Below are 17,964 nucleotides of genomic sequence, written 5' to 3'. Positions count from 1 at the left end.
AAACCCCTCTGCTGATAAAGTTCTCTCACCAAAAGATAGTTATTCTACACAGCCATAACCAAATGTTCTACAGACCTAACAACCAAGTGGTTGTTAGAAAATCCTCATGAGTTTGAATACACAGTAATGACAATGAACAGACTACTTCCACGTACAACACGACAAGCAAATCTGGTAAGCATAATGCTGATCAAGAGAAGCAAGATATATAAGAATCGAGATAGGTAAAACAAAACCGTATTTTTTAGGAATATAATCACAGGTAGCTCTTTAATATCTCACTTGTGTGTGGAATCTTAAAAACAAAAACAAACACAAAAACTGAGCTCATAGAGAGAGAACAGATTGGCGTTTCAGGAGTGGGAGTTGGGGGGAAGAAGGGAGTGGGATTCCTAGGGAAATGGGTGAAGGGAGTCAAAAGGTAGAAACTTAGTTATAAAATGAATAAGTCCTAGGGATGTAATGTACATCATGGTGACTATAGTTAATCATACTGTATTGCATATTTGAAAGTTGCTAAGAGAGATCATAAAAGTTTTCATCACAAGAAAAAAATTGTGTAATTATATATGGTGATGGATGTTAACCAGACTTATTGTGGTGATTATTTCACAATATATACAAATATCAAATATGTTGTACACCTAAAACTAGTATAATGTTATATGTCAATTATCTCTCTCTCTCTCTTTTTTTTTTTTTTTTAGAGAGAGAAAGAGAGAAAGAGGGAGGGGGAGGAACAGAGAGAGAGAGAGAGAGAGAGAGAGTGAGAGAATCTCAAGCAGGCTCCACACTCAGTACAGAGCCAACTCCGGGCTCATGACCTGGGATCATGACCTGAGCTGAAATTAAGAGTCAGGTGCTCAACTGACTGAGCCACCTTGGTCCCCCAATTATATCTTAACTTTTAAAAAGGAAAGAAAATTGTAAGTAGTTAAACTAAAAAGAAAACCATGGAAATTATTATAACAAAAGTCTGGATAGTGTTTACCTCTAGATGGTCAAAAGAGGATAGTATACATTGGGGTGGCAAGGTTTCATATGTTGACCAGAGTGAGAGTTGCAAGGGTATTCACTTTATGGTTACTTATTAATATATATACATACATATATATATGTGTGTGTGTGTGTGTGTGTGTGTGTGTACATATATATGCATTTCTTTGTATGTACATTATATTTCACAGTAAAAAAAATTTAAATTAAAGGAAATAAAGAAATAAATACTTTGAATGGGCATGGGGTTTCCTTTTAGGGTGATGAAAATGTTCTGAAATACTAAGCACCACTAAATTGTACATTTTAAATGAGTGAATTTTACAGTATATGAATTGTATCTCAATAAAATGATTAAAAAAACACTTCAGCATGGCGGGACACCCTTCTTGTCTTTACTGCCTGTCATTAATTAGATTTTAGAAATATGAGAGACTTTGAATCTTGTAAATCTACCTGTGCCTTATATTTGTAGCTTTTTGTAAATGAGTCTTCTAAATCTTTATTGCATTTTCTTCAAAATCAGTTAGAAATGTGGATTCAATATTCAACAAATGAAACACCATTGCTGAAACTTTTAGCAAATTGCAATTATTAAAAACAATGTAAATAGCAAGATATTTAAATTCATCTCCTGCAAAAGCAACAGAGGAATAGAACAAGTTAATAATGAGAACTCAACTGTGTATGTCTGATTTTGAAATTCTGTATTCCATAATTACATTTTGGACTATATGGGTTTATGACAAGAACTTAATGGAACTTCTATTTTTAATGGGTAAACTTATATTCTATATTGGAATGGAGTAAAATTGAGAAGCTCTCTGACTTTGCATATCTAGATTTAGTGAAACCGTGGAAGCAAGTTTTTTTTGTCAAAAATTTATTTTTTGAATGTAGATACATATGCTTTTCAATACAAAAGAAAAAGAAAATAGGCTCCATTTTGTAGAATTTCCTCTGAAGTTACTAGGTACTCAGCACTTGTAGCAAAAGTATTTTCTCATTTAAAAATATTATGGATGGGGTACCTGGATGGCTCAGTCGGTTGATAGCTGACTTTGGCTCAGGTCATGAACTCACAGGTCATAATTCAAGCCCCGAATGGGGCTCTCTCAGCTGTCAGTGCAGAGCCCACTTCCGATCCTCTGTCCCACTCTCTCTCTGCCCCTCCCCCGTTCATTCTCTCTCTCTCTCTCTCTCTCTCTCTCTCTCTGTCTCAAAACTATATAAACATTAAAAATATATATATTATGGACTACAGGTGCGCCTGGTTGGCTCAGTCAGAAGAGGGTGCAATGCTTGATCTCAAGGTCGTGAGTTCAAGCCCCACGTTGGGTGTAAAGGTTACTAAAATAAATAAATAAACAAACTTTTTAAAGTAAATAAATAAATTATGGAGTACAGAAAAGAGTAAGTTGATGTTTGTCAATAATTTCAAACGTATTAATCAATTTATGTAATTTTGGGGTGCCTGGGTGGCTCAGTCGGTTGAGCATCTGATCGGCTCAGGTCTTGATTATGGTTCTTGATTTCGAGCCTCATGTTGGGCTCTGTGCTGACACCTCAGAGCCTGGAGACTGCTTTTGATTCTGTGTCTCCCTCTTTCTCTTCCCCTCCCCTGCTCATACTCTGTCTCTCTCTCAAAAATAAATAAACATAAAAAATTATATGTAATTTTATGAAAAGGTAAAAATAAGACCACATTGAAAAAAATACATTGTTCAAAAAAAAGAAATCCTAGTAACTCGGTAGAGTCAGATACAGCTAGTATACTGATTAAAAGACATAAATAAGTACCAACAATAAGAATTATGGTTAGGCTAGTTAGATGTTTGAATAATCAATATAAAGAAGATTTTATGTTTTAATATTCACAGATCTATGTTACAATTTTTAGAATTTTATTTTTGAAAATAGATTTGAGTAGATCTATTTATGATATGTATTCTAATAAATTAAAAACTAATTTATCTTTTAATTAGCAATAATCGCGCCTCGGATAAACCTCATTGGCTATGATACTGCCACTGCGCAAAGCTTAATTTATCTTTTAATAAATATTTCAAAATGTTAGGGAGCATCATTGAAAAGATGTGACCACCAGTTGACCTGAGAGCTGGCCCTGGGTGATCAGAGGATCCTTACCCCCTGCCCTGTGTTTGGTATGTGGGTTCCACTTGCCTTTCCCACTCCCAGATCCTGCTCCAAGGACATAGCCTTGAGATAGTGATGTGGTGCTGAGAACACCTGAACGGTATATGTGACTAAACCCAATTAGGCCATCTTTATAAACTCTTAAGGTGCACTGGGTGGGTGCAGGGATCCATTCACCTTGCTGCCTCCCTAGTGTATAAGTTCCCTTTGCTTATTAAAACTGCCACCTCCCAACCTGGAGTGGCTGCCTCTTTCTTCCTCTCTCCCTGCCCTCTGAGTATGGAGCCTTTTTTCAGATTTCACACGGGAAGCTCCTGAGAGGGTTTCAAACCAACGAAAAATATATATAATTTTAAGTATTTCAGCACCAACTTTCATTCCCCGGAACGTCCCAGTTTCAACAATAAATTATTTGGTCACCCTATATTTGGAATCATATACATTTTGCATGTGTTTTCTTTTTCCAACTGACATTTTATGTTTAACATTTTCCCATGTTACAAATCTTCAAAACATCCCATGGAGTTTTCCATTTAAGATGGGCCTGTCCATCACTCTGCACTTGTCCCTGTCCTTCCTTAACAAGACTTTAAATAAACAACTCATCTTGAAAGTCAAAGACAAAGATCTAATATGCTTTACCATGTTAACATTTGTTCTTTTCCATTGATGTATTGGCGCTAGAAAATTGTTTCTATCCACCCCTTCCATGAATATTTTTTAAATGTTTATTTCTTTGGGGGAGAGGGGCAGAAAGAGAGAGGGACAGAGGATCTGAAGCGGGCTCTGTGCTGACAGCAGACAGCCCAATGTGGGGCTTGAACCGCAAGATCATGACCTGAGCTGAAGTCAGTCGCTTAACCGACTGAGCCACCCAGGTGCTCCCTTTACTTGATAATATATTTTAGACAGTTTACTATGTAGATAAAAATTTGGTGATTTAGAGATTTTGCTTAAGCAATCCATTAACAGGAAGAGCAATGTTTTGTTTATCCTATCCAGCACATCTATATGAATGTTTAGAGCCTTCCAGTTGTACAAAATAGTGTAGTCCATGGGGAAAATTCTTAAACACACAGAGAGAGCTCTCACTCTTCTGAGTGTGAGTCAGCAATTTAAATTGATTTTTTTTCCCCAAAGTTGCTAACTTCTCAGGAAAATCTTTCCCTCAAAGTTTCAGAAAAACAGGCTTTGCACTTCACATAATTTTATATATCCTGTATTTGCTTCATTCAACAAATATTTATTTAATGACTACTAGATGCAGGGTCCTAGAGATTAAAATCTTACTGACACATTTATTGTTTGATTTCCTCCTCGAGGACTAAGTTATTTTGTAATGCTGGTACCTGCTAAACATTCTACATTTCACTAAATCAGATGACAGGATAAATAGGACTTCCAGTTAATGATCTATTTGAACACATTTTTTAAAACACATTTTAAAACACATTTTATTGGTCGCCATAAAATTTCCAATAATATCTACTAAAATGAGAACATAGAAAAGTAGACGCCAATTATTACTCCCTATTGGAAAAATGTGGTTTGTTTTTTACACTCAACAAATGCTTTTTGACTGTTTACTATATACGAGGTATAGTAATAGGTGTTTAAAGATGTAGTTCTTTTAGGTTAAGATTATACAGATTATGACTTTTTAAATTTTTATTTTTTGTTATGAAATATTTGTGTCCTACAAGACAGAATGAAGAACATTAATTAACACCTACACTTACATATCTAACACCTAGCTTTAAAAATATAACATCACTTGAATTGACATCTCCAATATACCTTTCCTCAATCCCCAAAGGTAACTACCATCAGCAATTTGGTGTTTATCATTCTCACAAACATGTTAGTATTTCTACTATACACATTTATATCCATAAATAATATATATCCCTTTCTGCAAGTTTTAACACTTTATTTTTTTTAATATAATGTATTGTCAAGTTGGCTAACATACAGTGTATACAGTGTGCTCTTGGCTTCAGGAGTAGATTCCCATGATTCATCTCTTACATACAACACACAGTGCTCATCCCAGCAAGTGCCCCCCTCAATGCCCATCACCCACTTTCCCCTCCCCTACACTCCCCCCATCAACCCTCAGTTTGTTTTCTGTATTCAAGAGTCTCTTATGGTTTGCCTCCATCTCTGTTTGAAACTATTTTTCCCCTTCCCTTCCCCTATGGTCTTCTGTTAAGTTTCTCAAATTCCACATATGAGTGAAAACATATGGTATCTGTCTTTCTCTGACTGACTTATTTCACTTAGCATAATACCCTCCAGTTCCATCCATGTTGTTGCAAATGACAAGATTTCATTCTTTCTCATTGCCCTCTAGTATTCCATTGAACATATAAACCACATCTTGTTTATCCAATCATCAGTTGATGAACATTTGGGCTCTTACCATAATTTGGCTATTGTTGATAGCACTGCTATAAACATTGGGGTACATCTGCTTCTATGAATCAGCAATCCTGTATCCTTTGCATAAATTCCTAGTAATGCTATTGCTGGGTCGTAGGATAATTCTATTTTTAATTTTTTGAGGAACCTTCACACTGTTTTCCAGAGTGGCTGCACTAGTTTGCATTCCCACTAATAGTGCAAGAGGGTTCCCATTTCTCCACATCCTTGCCAACATCTGTTGTTTCCCAAGTTACTAATTTTAGCCACTCTGACCAGTGTGAGGTGGTATCTCAGTGTGTTTTTGATTTGTATTTCCCTGATGATGAGCAATGTTGAGCATCTTTTCATGTGTCTGTTAGCCATCTGGATGTCTTCTTTGGGAAGGTGTCTATTCATGTCTTCTGCCAATTTCTTCACTAGATTGTTTGTTTTTTTGGGTGTCGAGTTTGGTAAGTTCTTTGTAGATTTTGTATACTAACCCTTTATCTGATATGTCGTTTGCAAATGTCTTCTCCCATTCCATCGGTTGCCTTTTAGTTTTTTTGATTGTTTCCTTTGAACACTTTTTTTTTAGTGTTTATTTATTCTGAGAGAGAGAGAGAGAGAGAGAGAGCAGGGAAGGGGCCAAGAGAGAGGGAGAGATAGAATCCCAAGCAGGTTCCATGCTATCAGCACAGAGTCCCATGCAGGGCTCGATCTCACAAACTGAGATCATGACTTAAGCTGAAATCAGGAGTCAGTTGTGAAAGAAAGAAAGAAAGAAAGAAAGAAAGAAAGAAGAAAGAAAGAAAGAAAAATGGACAGAGGAAATTAAAATCTGAATGGCTAATAACTATACAAAATATACTCATTTTCACCAGTAATCAGAAAAATGCAAAGTAAAACCACAGAGAGGTACAATTCCACATCCGTAATACTGCCAAAGAGCAACTGACTGAGCCACCCAGGCGCCCCAAGTTTTAACACTTTAAACAAAAGATATCATACTGCTGCTCATATCTTCTGCAATGTATTTTTCTCACTCATTATGTTCTTAAATTGTACTCACATTGATATATATTGATATATATAACTTAATCCTCATGAGGATCCATGTTAACCATCAGGTGGATGGATGGGTAGATAGATGATAGAGAGATTAAATCAACCATTATATGAACATACTACAATTTGTCCATTATCCTCTGAATTGACAGATAACTTGTTTCCAATTTATCATGATTCAAACACTAGAATAATGAAGATTCTTGTAGAGGTCTTCTTGTGTACATGTATGATATTTATGATCTGTATCTGGGAGTGAAATTGTTGAGTTACAGGGCAAATGCACTTCAAGTTTATCAGATATTTCCCAAATTGCTCACCAAAATGGCTCTACAAATTTAATCTTGCACAGAAGTGTAGGGTCTGCTACTGATCTACTGATTCCCTCTTGGTATTGGCTGACTTTTAATTTTTGGCAGTATTGTGGATGAGGAATTGTACCCTCTCTGTGGCCTTACATTTCACTGATTACTAGTGAAAATTAGCACATATTGTATTTTTATTAGCCATTCAGATTTTCATTTCCTCTGTCCATTTTTATTTTCTTTTTTTTTAGAGAGAGAATTAACAATTATATTGAGTATATATACTATAAACACAGTGTATCTCTCTATTTATATTTAGGCCTTCTTTATTTTTTTTAATTCCAGTATAATTAACAGTGATATATTAGTTTCAGGCATGTAAGATACTGATTCAACAATTCTATATATTACTCAGTGCTTATCAAGATAAATGTACTCTTAATCCCCTTCACCTATTTCACCCATCCACCAACCCACCTCCCCTCTGGTAACCAACCACCTGTTTGTTCTCTACAGTTAAGAGTCTGTTTTTTGGTTTTTCTCTCTTTTTTTCCTTTATCCTCTGTCCATTTTTTTTTTCAGATTTATTTATTTTTGAGAGAGAGAGAACACAAGTGGGGAAAGGGCAGAGAGAGAGGGAGACAGAAGATCCAAAGTGGACTCTGTGCTGACAGCAGCAAGCCTGATGCAGGGCTCGAACTAACAAACCGTGAGATCATGACCTGAGCTGAAGTTGGTCACTCAACTGACTGAGCCATCCCTGTTCCCCATGTCCATTTTTCTATCATTGCTTCCTTTCTTTTTTTCTTTTTTTAAAGTAATCTCTACACCCAATGTGGGGTTCAAGCTCATGACCCTGAGATCAGGAGTTGAATGCTCTACTGACTGAGCCAGCCAGACGCCCCTGTCATTGTTTCTTTTGCTTATAAATTTTGAGTTCTATTTAACAATAAAACTTTGTGATATTTATGGAACCACAGAAGACCCCAAATAGCCAAAGAAACCTTGAGGAAAAGAAGGGAGGCATCACGTTTCCTGATTTTGAGCTATACTATAAAACTATAGTGACTAAAATAGTATGGTACTGACATAAAACTAGTCAACTAGACCAATGGCAAAGAATTGAGAGCCCAGAGACAAACCTAAGCATATACAGTCAACTTATATTTGACAAGGGAGCCAAGAATAAATCAACGGAGAAAAGACAGTCTCTTCAATAAATGGTGCTAGGAAAATAGGATATTCATACATAAAAGAATGAAGCTTTACCTTTATCTAACACCACCCACAAAAACTAACTTGAAATGGATTAGACTTAAATGTAAGACCTGAAACTATGAAACTCCTAGAACAAAATACAGGAAAAAGCTCCTTGAAATGGGTCTTAGAAATTATTTTTGTGGGGGTGCCTGGGTGGCTCATTCGGTGAAATGTCTGATTCTTGATTTTGGCTCAGTTCATGATCTCACAGTTCGTGGGTTTGAGTTCCACATCAGGCTCTTCACTGACAGCATGGAGCCAGCTTGGCTCCTCTCCCTCGTGCAAGCACACAAGCACATGTGCTCTCTTTCTCTCTCAAAAATAAACAGTTTTTTAAAAAAGAAATAATTTTTTTTGGAAATCACACCTATAGCACAAGCAACAGAATAAAAAATAAATAAGTGGGATTACATCAAACTAAAAAGCTTCTGCACAGAAAAAAAAAATCAACTAAGTGAAAAGACAACCTATGAATGGGGAAAAAAAACCCACATTGGCAAACTATGTATCTGATAAGGGGTTAATATCCAAAATCTATAAAGAACTCATTCAATTCAATAGCAAATAAATAAATAAATAAATAAACCAAATAATCCAATTTTAAATATGGGCAAAGGACCTGAACAGCCATTTTTCCAAAGAAGATACATGAAGGGCCAACAGGTACATGAAAAGATACTCAACATCACTAGTCACTAGGGAAATGCAAATTAAAACCACAATGAGATATCACCTCACACCTATTAGAATGTTCATCATCAAAAAGACAAGACATAAATGCTAGCGTGGATATGTTCAATATCACTAGTCATTAGGGAAATGCAAATTAAAACCACACTGAGATATCACCTCACACCTATTAGAATGGCCATCATCAAAAAGACAAGAGATAAATGCTAGCGTGGATGTAGAGAAAAGAGAATCCTTGTGACCTCTTGGTAAGAATGTAAGTTGGTACAGACACCATGAAAAACAGCATGAAACAACCAAGACATGGAAACAACCTAAGTGTCCATCAGTGGATGAATAGATACAGTTGTAGTACATAGATACAATGGAATATTACCCAGCAATTATGAAAACAAAACAAAGCAAGGAAATCCTCGTTTTGACAAAATGGATGAATCTTGAAGGCAATATTCTAAATGAAATAAGTCAGAGAAAGAAAGGCAAATACTGTATGATCTTACTTATATGTGGAACTGGGAAAAAAGAATCCACGAAACTCATAGAAAACTGATCAGATTTATGGTTATCAGAGGCAGGGATGGAGGGTGGGGGAATTGGAGGAAGGTTGTCAAAAGGTACAAACTTCCATCACCCCTATGTTTATTGCAGCATTATTTACAACAACCAAATTTTGGAAACAGCCCAAGTATCCACTGATAGATGAATGGATAAAGAAGGTGTGGCCTATATACAATGGAATATTATTCACTCATAAAAAAGAACAAAATCCTGCCATTTGCAGCAACATGGATGGAGCTAGAGAGTATAACAATAAGTGAAATAAGTCAGATAACGACAAGTACTATATGATTTCACTCATGTGGAATTTAAGGAAAAAATGAACAAAGGGAAAAAAACAGACAAACCAAAAAATGGACTTTCAGCTATAGAGAACAAACTGAAGGTTATCAGAGGAGAGGTAGGTGGGGTATGGGTGAAATAGGTGAAGGGGATTAAGAGTATATTTATCCTGATGAGCACTAAGTAATATATAGAATTGTTGAATCATTATATTGTACACCTAAAACTAATTTAATGCTGAATGTTAACTATAATGGAATTAAAATAATTAAAATTTTAAAAATCTCTCTTGGATGAAAAAAAGGTACAAACTTTCAGTTATAAGATAACTAAGTACTAGGAATATAATGTACAACATGATTGCTATATATTATACATTGCTAACATTGCTAACATAGCTGTGTATTATACGGTAGTTATTAAGAGAGAAGATCCTAAGAGATTTAACCACAAGGAAACTTTTTTTGTTCTTTTTATTTTACCTACATGAGACGATGTAACTAAACCTATTGTGGTTAATTATTTCACACTACATGTAAATTAAACCTTCATGCTATATACCTTAAACTTATCCAGTCACATTTGTGAACTATTTCTCAAAAAAACTGGAAAAAAAATAATTTTAAATAACTTGTGGTTATCTATGATGCAAATATACCTCCCAATTGATAGCTCATCTTCTGGCTTATGTAAGGTGTATCTGATATAGAGAAGCCCTCCTTAATTTTATTGTAGTCAGACTTAATACTCTTCCTGTATGATTGTGTTTTTGTGTTTCTTGTTTAAAGTCTTCCCTATCCTAAAGACATAAATACGCTCTCAATGTTTTATTTTGGTAGATTGAAAGTTGTGCTTTTTACATTTAGGTATTTATTCCTCTGGAACTTATTTTTGTGTGTGGTATGGGATAAGTATATAATTTTATTATCTTTCCATAGATAATAATATTAATTCTCCAAGAAAAAACTGTTGTCCTATGTCTGCTATTGGATTGTTTCCCCACTACCTTGTTATGATACTGTCATGTCAAGTTTCCACATCTCAACTCTCACTCTGCTCTTTAAATCTATTTGTCTATCTTTGATTTGCCTCTAACTGCTCATGTTATTAATATTATAGTAAGTAATGCTCAGGGGAGGCAAGTTTCATTCACTTTGTACTTCAAAATTCTCTGGGTTGTACTGCTCCCTTGCTCTTACAATTAAATTTGAAAAACAGCTCCTCAGTTTGAATAAAATGCTATTGGGATTTTAATTGGATCAAAATCACATTGAATTTATAAATTATTTGAGGGAAATTGATATGTCTTTTTCTGATATTAAGAATCCCTATTGGGGCGCCTGGGTGGCGCAGTTAAGCGTCCGACTTCAGCCAGGTCACGATCTCGCGGTCCGGGAGTTCGAGCCCCGCGTCAGGCTCTGGGCTGATGGCTCAGAGCCTGGAGCCTGTTTCTGATTCTGTGTCTCCCTCTCTCTCTGCCCCTCCCCCGTTCATGCTCTGTCTCTCTCTGTCCCAAAAATAAATAAACGTTGAAAAAAAAATTAAAAAAAAAAAGAATCCCTATTAATAATAAATATTGTATGCTTTTACATTTACTTAGGCTTTCTTTAATGTCTTGCAATAAAATTTTACAATTTCCTATATGAAGGTATTGCACATCTTTTGTTAAGATTACTAGGTACCAGGAGAGGGGCCAAGATGGCAGAGCAGCATGGAAGCTTTTTTGCTTCTCTTATCCCTGAAATGCATCTAGATCAACACCAAACCATCTTGCACACCTAGAAAATCGATCTTAGGATTAACACAACAATCTGCACAACTTAAACCACAGAACTCAACAGGTATGCAGTGCAGAAAGGTGAACTGGGGGAGAGAGAAGCTGCAGAGGATAGGGAGCCATTTTTGCTTGCAGAGAGAGGACAGAGACAGGGGGGAGAGTACAGGAAAAGCACTCCCCCCCTAAAAGCAGGTGGAGAGAAAGAGAAAGAGTGGAAACACCCATAAGGGACTTAACAAGAAAGAAAGGAAAGAGATGGTCTAAATACCGTTAAGACTCTATAAACGGGAGTGCAGAGTCTGAAACTCCACAGCTCAATACCTGGTGGTGCTCCGGTGGGAAGGGTGGGTCCTCAGGAACAGACAGCGAGATCCAAGAGGCCCTTGGGCCACCCGGGGAGAGGCAATTCCCCTGCAGAGAGGACATTTGGTAGCGGCTGTGTGGCCTCCCCACAGGCAAAGGTCCCAGTGGACTCCAGAGAACAGCCACATTTGTTGGTGTTGGAAAAAAGGATGTTAAGGGGAGGTGAAGCCTAGCACCAGATGTGTGTTGTAATTTACCATAATCCCTGAAACGCTGCTGCTACACGATCACATGAACTTTTTCTGGGGCAGGCTGGCATCAGCTGTAGTCTCTGGGCATTGGCAGCAGTGCTGTCCCACAAATGTTCCTGAGGGTGGGCTGGCACCCAGTCATTGCTCGGGCAAGACCCTCCCCCAGAGGGTCTGAGCAGGTCAAAGCCACAGGGCCCTCAGAAGTAAGGAGTTTGGAAACACAACCAATTCTGAGATAAAACTTGGGAGGGAGATGCCACCTGGCAGGTTGACAGCTTGATTGCCAACAGTGTAGAAGGGGGAAGTGGATGGTAGCTGGAGACAAAGGAGAGGTGCTTGACTGCCAGTTGGCAAAAGCAGAGTTCTGATACCAGAGACTGAGTAGCTAGGTGACATCATATTCACCTCTCCCGCACATGCACATATACACATACACGTGCCACAGTGATCCACCCCAGTAAGCTAAGCAGCACCATCTAGTGGAGAACAGAGCCATTACACTCAGCCCCACCCAACTGCACCAACCAAGCGCTAGAGGAACACAAGTCTCTCTGTCTGCTTAGTTTATGGATTGTAAAGTGCTTCATAATTTGACTTCTAGAGGAAACTTGATATAATTTCAATCATTTTTCATTCTGCTCTCTGGTCCATCTACTCAATTCTTTTTCTTCTTCTTTTCTTATTCTTGAATATAGAAAGAGAAAGTTTTATTTTTATTTTCCATTTTAATAAAAAATATTTTTCCTTAAATTTTTCTACTATGTTTTACATTTTTGTAATTTTCTTCCATTCTATTTTACTTTCATCATTTCATTTTATTCTGTTTTATTGTATTCATTTTTTAAATTTTTAAATGTTTTCCTTTTTTTTCTATTCTCTTCTTTCCCTTTTCTCTCTATGCTATCTAGATTCTTTCAACAACCAAACAAAAACACACCTAAGATATAGCATTCTTTATTTTATTTGTGTTGTTTTTAATTTTTTAATTTTTATTTTATTAATTCTTTTTCTTCCTCCAAAATGATAAAACAAAGGAATTCACCCCAAAAGAAAGAACAGGAAGAAATGACAGCCAGGGACTTAATCAACACAGTTACAGTCAAGATGTCTGAACCAAAATTTAGAATCATGATAATACTAGCTGGGGTTGAAAAAAGCATAGAATCCCTTTCTGCGAAGATAAAATAAGTAAAATCTAGTCAGGATGAAATTAAAAATGTTGTAACTTAGATGCAATCCAAATGGATGCCACGGTGGCAAGGATCGATGAAGTAGAGCAGCGAATCAGTGATACAGAGGACAAACTTATGGAGAATAAGGAAGCAGAAAAAAAAAGAGGGAGACTAGGTAAAAGAGCACAATATAAGAATTAGAGAACTCAGTGACTCATTAAAAAGGAATAACATCAGAATCATAGGGGTCCCAGAAAATGAAGAGAGAGGAAAAGGGGCAGAAGGCTTATGTGAGCAAATCATAGCAGAAAACTTTCCTAACCTGGGGGAAGACACAGACATCAAAATTCAGGAAGCACAGAGAACTCCCAGTAGATTTAACAAAAATCGAACATCAATAAGGAATACCATAGTCAAATTCACAAAATACACAGAAAAGAAAAGAATCATGAAACAAGCAAGGGAAAAAAAGTCCTTAACCTACAAGGGAAGACAGATCAGGTTCACAGCAGACCTATCCACAGAAACTTGGCAGGCCAGAAACGAGTGGCAGGATATATTCAATGTGCTGAAATTAGAAAAATATGCAACCAAGAATTCTTTATCCAGCAAGGCTGTCATTCAAACTAGAAGGAGGGATAAAAAAGTTTCCCAGACAAACAAAAACTAAAGGAGTTCATGACCACTAAACCAGCCCTGCAAGAAATTTTAAGGGGGACTCTCTGAGGGGAGAAAAGACAAAATAAAACAAAAAAGACCAAAAGCAACAAAGACTAGAAAGGACCAGAGAACACTACCAGAAACTCCAACTCTGCAGGCAACACAATGGCAATAAATTCATAACTTTCAGTACTCACTCTAAATGTCAATAGACTAAACACTCCAATCAAAAGACATAAGGTAGGGGCGCCTGGGTGGCGCAGTCGGTTGAGCGTCCGACTTCAGCCAGGTCACGATCTCGCGGTCCGTGAGTTCGAGCCCCGCGTCAGGCTCTGGGCTGAGGGCTCGGAGCCTGGAGCCTGTTTCTGATTCTGTGTCTCCCTCTCTCTCTGCCCCTCCCCCGTTCATGCTGTGTCTCTCTCTGTCCCAAAAATAAATAAACGTTGAAAAAAAAAAAATTAAAAAAAAAAAAAAAAAGACATAAGGTAACAGAATGGATAAGAAAACAAGATCCATCTATATGTTGTTTACAAGAGACCCATTTTAGACCTAAAGACACCTTCAGATTGAAAGTAAAGGGATGGAAAAGCATCTATCATGCTAATGGTCACCAAAAGAAAGCCAGAGTAGCCATACTTATACCAGACAATCTAGATTTTAAAATAAAGACTGTAACAAGAGATGAAGAAGGGCATTATATCATAATTAAGGGGTCTATCCACCAAGAAGGTCTAACAATTGTAAACATATATGCCCCAAACATGTGAGCAACCAAATATTTAATCAATTAATCACAAACATACAGAAACTCATTGATAAAGTACCATAATAGTAGGGCACTTCAACATCCCACTTACAACAATGGACAGATGATCTAAACAGAAAATCAACAAGGAAACAATGACTTTGAGTGACACACTGGACGGGATGGACTTAACAGATATATTCAGAATATTTCATCCTAAAGCAGCAGAATACACATTCTTCTCAAGTGCACACGGAACATTCTCCAGAACAGATCACATACTGGGACACAAATCAGCCCTCAATAAGTACAAAAAGATCGAGATCATACCATGCATATTTTCAGACCACAATGCTATGAAACTCAAAATCAACCACAAGAAAGAATTTGGAAAGTCAACAAATACCTGGAAACTAAAGAACATCCTACTAAAGAATGAATGGGCTAAACAAGAAGTTAAAGAGGAAATTTAAAAGTACAAGGAGCCAATGAAAATGATAACACCACAGCCCAAAACCTCTGGGATGCAAAGGCGATCATAAAAGGGAAGTATATAGCAATCCAGGCTTTCCTAAAGAAGGAATAAAGGTCTCCTTTCACCTTACACCTTAAAGAGCTGGAAAAAGAACAGCAAATAAAACTCAAAACCAGCAGAAGATGGGATATAATAAAGATTAGAGCAGAATTCAATGCTATCTAAAAAAACAAAACAAAACAATAGAACATATCAATGAAAACAAAAGCTGGTTCTTTGAAAGAATTAAGAAAATTGATAAACTCCTAGCCAGTTTGACCAAAAAGAAAAAGGAAGGGACCCAAATAAATAAAATCAAGAATGAAAGAGGAAAGATCACAACCAACACGGCAGAAAAACAAACAATAAGAGAATATTATGAACAATTATATGCCAATAAATTGGGCAATCTGGAAGAAATGGACAAATTCCTAGAAACAGATGAACTACCAAAACTTAAATAAGAAATAGAAAATTTAAACAGACTCATAAACAGTAAAGAAATTGAATTAGTAATCAAAATTCTTCCAAAATACCAAGAGTCCAGGGCCAGATGGCTTTCCAGGGGAATTCTACCAACCATTTAAAGAAGAGTTAACACATATCCTTTTGAAGCTGTTCCAAAAAATAGAAATGGAAAGAAAACGTCCAAACTCATTCTATGAAGCCAGCCTTACCTTGATTCCCAAACCAAAGATCCCACTAAAAAGGAGAACTACAGACCAATTTCCCTGATGAACATGGATGCAAAAATCTTCAACAAGATACTAGCCAACCAGATCCAACAATACATTAAAAGAATTATTCACCACGACCAAGTGGTATTTATACCTGGGATGCAGGGCTGATTCAATATCTGTGAATCAACAAATGTGATACATCATATCAATAAAAGAAAGGAAAAGAACCACATGATCCTCTCAATAGATGCAAAGAAAGCACTTGACAAAATACAGCATCCTTTCTTGATAAAAGCCCTCAAGAAAGTAGGGATAGAAGGATCACACCTCAAGAACATAAAAACCATATATGAAAGACCCACCGCTAATATCATCCTCAATGGGGAAAAACTCAAGCTTTCCCTCTAAGGTCAGGAACACAACAATGTCCACTCTCACCACTGTTATTCAACATAGGATTGGAAGTCCTAACCTCAGCAATCAGACAACACAAATGAATAAAAGGCATCTAACTTGACAAGGAGGAAGTCAAACTTTCACTATTCATAGACCAAATGATACTCTATGGAAAACCCAAAAGATTCCACGAAAAAACTGCTAGAACTGATCCATAAATTCAGCAAAGTCACAGGATATAAAATCAATGCACAAAAACCAGTTGCATTTCTATACACCAATAATGAAGAAGCAGAAAGAGAAATCAAGTAATCAATCCCATTTATGATTGCACCAAAACCCATAAAATACCTAGGAATAAACCTAACCAAAGAGGTGAAAAATATATACACTGAAAACCACAGAAAACTTATGAAAGAAATTGAAGAAGACACAAAAAAATGGAAAAATATTCCATGCTCATTTGGAAGAATAAATATTGTCAAAATGTCCCCTGCTAGTGCGTGCTCTCTCTCTCTCTTTCAAAAATAAACATTAAAAAAAAAAACTTACCTGAAATAAATAAATAAATAAATAAATAAATAAATAAATAAAGCATTCCTAGGTATTTTATATTTTTGTTGTTGCTATTGCAACACAAATGATAACATTTTTAAAAATTACAGTTCCTATATAATGTCTGAGATTTACCTCACTATAAGGTTTGACTTCAGAATCATGTTAATGTTTTATGTACTCAAAAAATAAAATCAGGGGCGCCTGGGTGGCGCAGTCGGTTAAGCGTCCGACTTCAGCCAGGTCACGATCTCGCGGTCCGTGAGTTCGAGCCCCGCGTCGGGCTCTGGGCTGATGGCTCAGAGCCTGGAGCCTGTTTCCGATTCTGTGTCTCCCTCTCTCTCTGCCCCTCCCCCGTTCATGCTCTTTCTCTGTCCCAAAAATAAAATAAAAAAACGTTGAAAAAAAAATAAAATAAAATCAATGAGCAAGCAAGGGGAGAAAAGATAAATACTAACAAGAAAAAAATACACCAAACTATATTTCAAGTGAATAATAAACACTGAATGGGGGAAAATTAATGTTTGGAAGAAGTACTTTGACTACATATGAAACTACAAAGTATATAGTTTAAAGACAAAACAACACAAGTAAATAATCAAACTCCCAACTGGTAGATATTTGTTATCATTGGATGGGTATAGGAATTCTAAAAATATGAAACAATGACAGAAATGGTTTATAACTAACTGAATAAAATAAGAATCCATGAATCCATTTTTATAATAAAAAATAAAGGAGATGGAAATTTCAACTTGTAAATGCAGATGTAATGAGGGAATTTAAAGTCACCATTCATAATCATCAAAGTAATAACTGATTTTTAAAAGAAACATTAATAATTCTAAAATTAGCAGGTAAAAATTTGATGAGGTATAGGACATTTATATAATCTCAAAACACCCTCACATATTATTTATTAATTACAAAAAAAATTAACTTTATAGTGGAGAAACTTGGCGGGCTCTATTTTAACCAAGGGTTCAAACTTAACTACAGCACCAATGAGATAAACTGACATCTTTGCCCACTGATATGATGCGTTGAGAGGGACACAATATTACTTCTGTGTCATCTTTGCCAAAATGTATAAAATGGATTTGATCATGAGGACAGAATATACAATGCAAATGGGGGGATGCTTTAGAAAATACCTAGTACTCTTCAAAAAGGTCAGTATCATAAAAGATTTAAT

At 36.3% G+C, this 17,964-nt stretch overlaps 1 non-coding gene across 1 annotated transcript; it reads right to left on the bottom strand.

Moving 5' to 3' along the window:
• Positions 1-2,902: 2,902 nt before the first annotated feature.
• LOC124502852 (U4 spliceosomal RNA) lies at positions 2,903-3,038 on the bottom strand. Its single transcript, XR_006960080.1, has one exon. It is a non-coding gene; the product is annotated as a U4 spliceosomal RNA (small nuclear RNA).
• Between the last annotated feature and the right edge of the window lie 14,926 nt (positions 3,039-17,964).

This window comes from Lynx rufus, unplaced genomic scaffold, assembly GCF_022079265.1.
Source record: "Lynx rufus isolate CCGP_SWC_20201006 ecotype Redwood Valley unplaced genomic scaffold, mLynRuf1.p SCAF_7, whole genome shotgun sequence".
Taxonomy (NCBI): domain Eukaryota; kingdom Metazoa; phylum Chordata; class Mammalia; order Carnivora; family Felidae; genus Lynx; species Lynx rufus.
The sequence above is the reverse complement of the archived record's forward strand: the minus strand, read 5'-3'. Positions and strand labels throughout refer to the sequence as shown.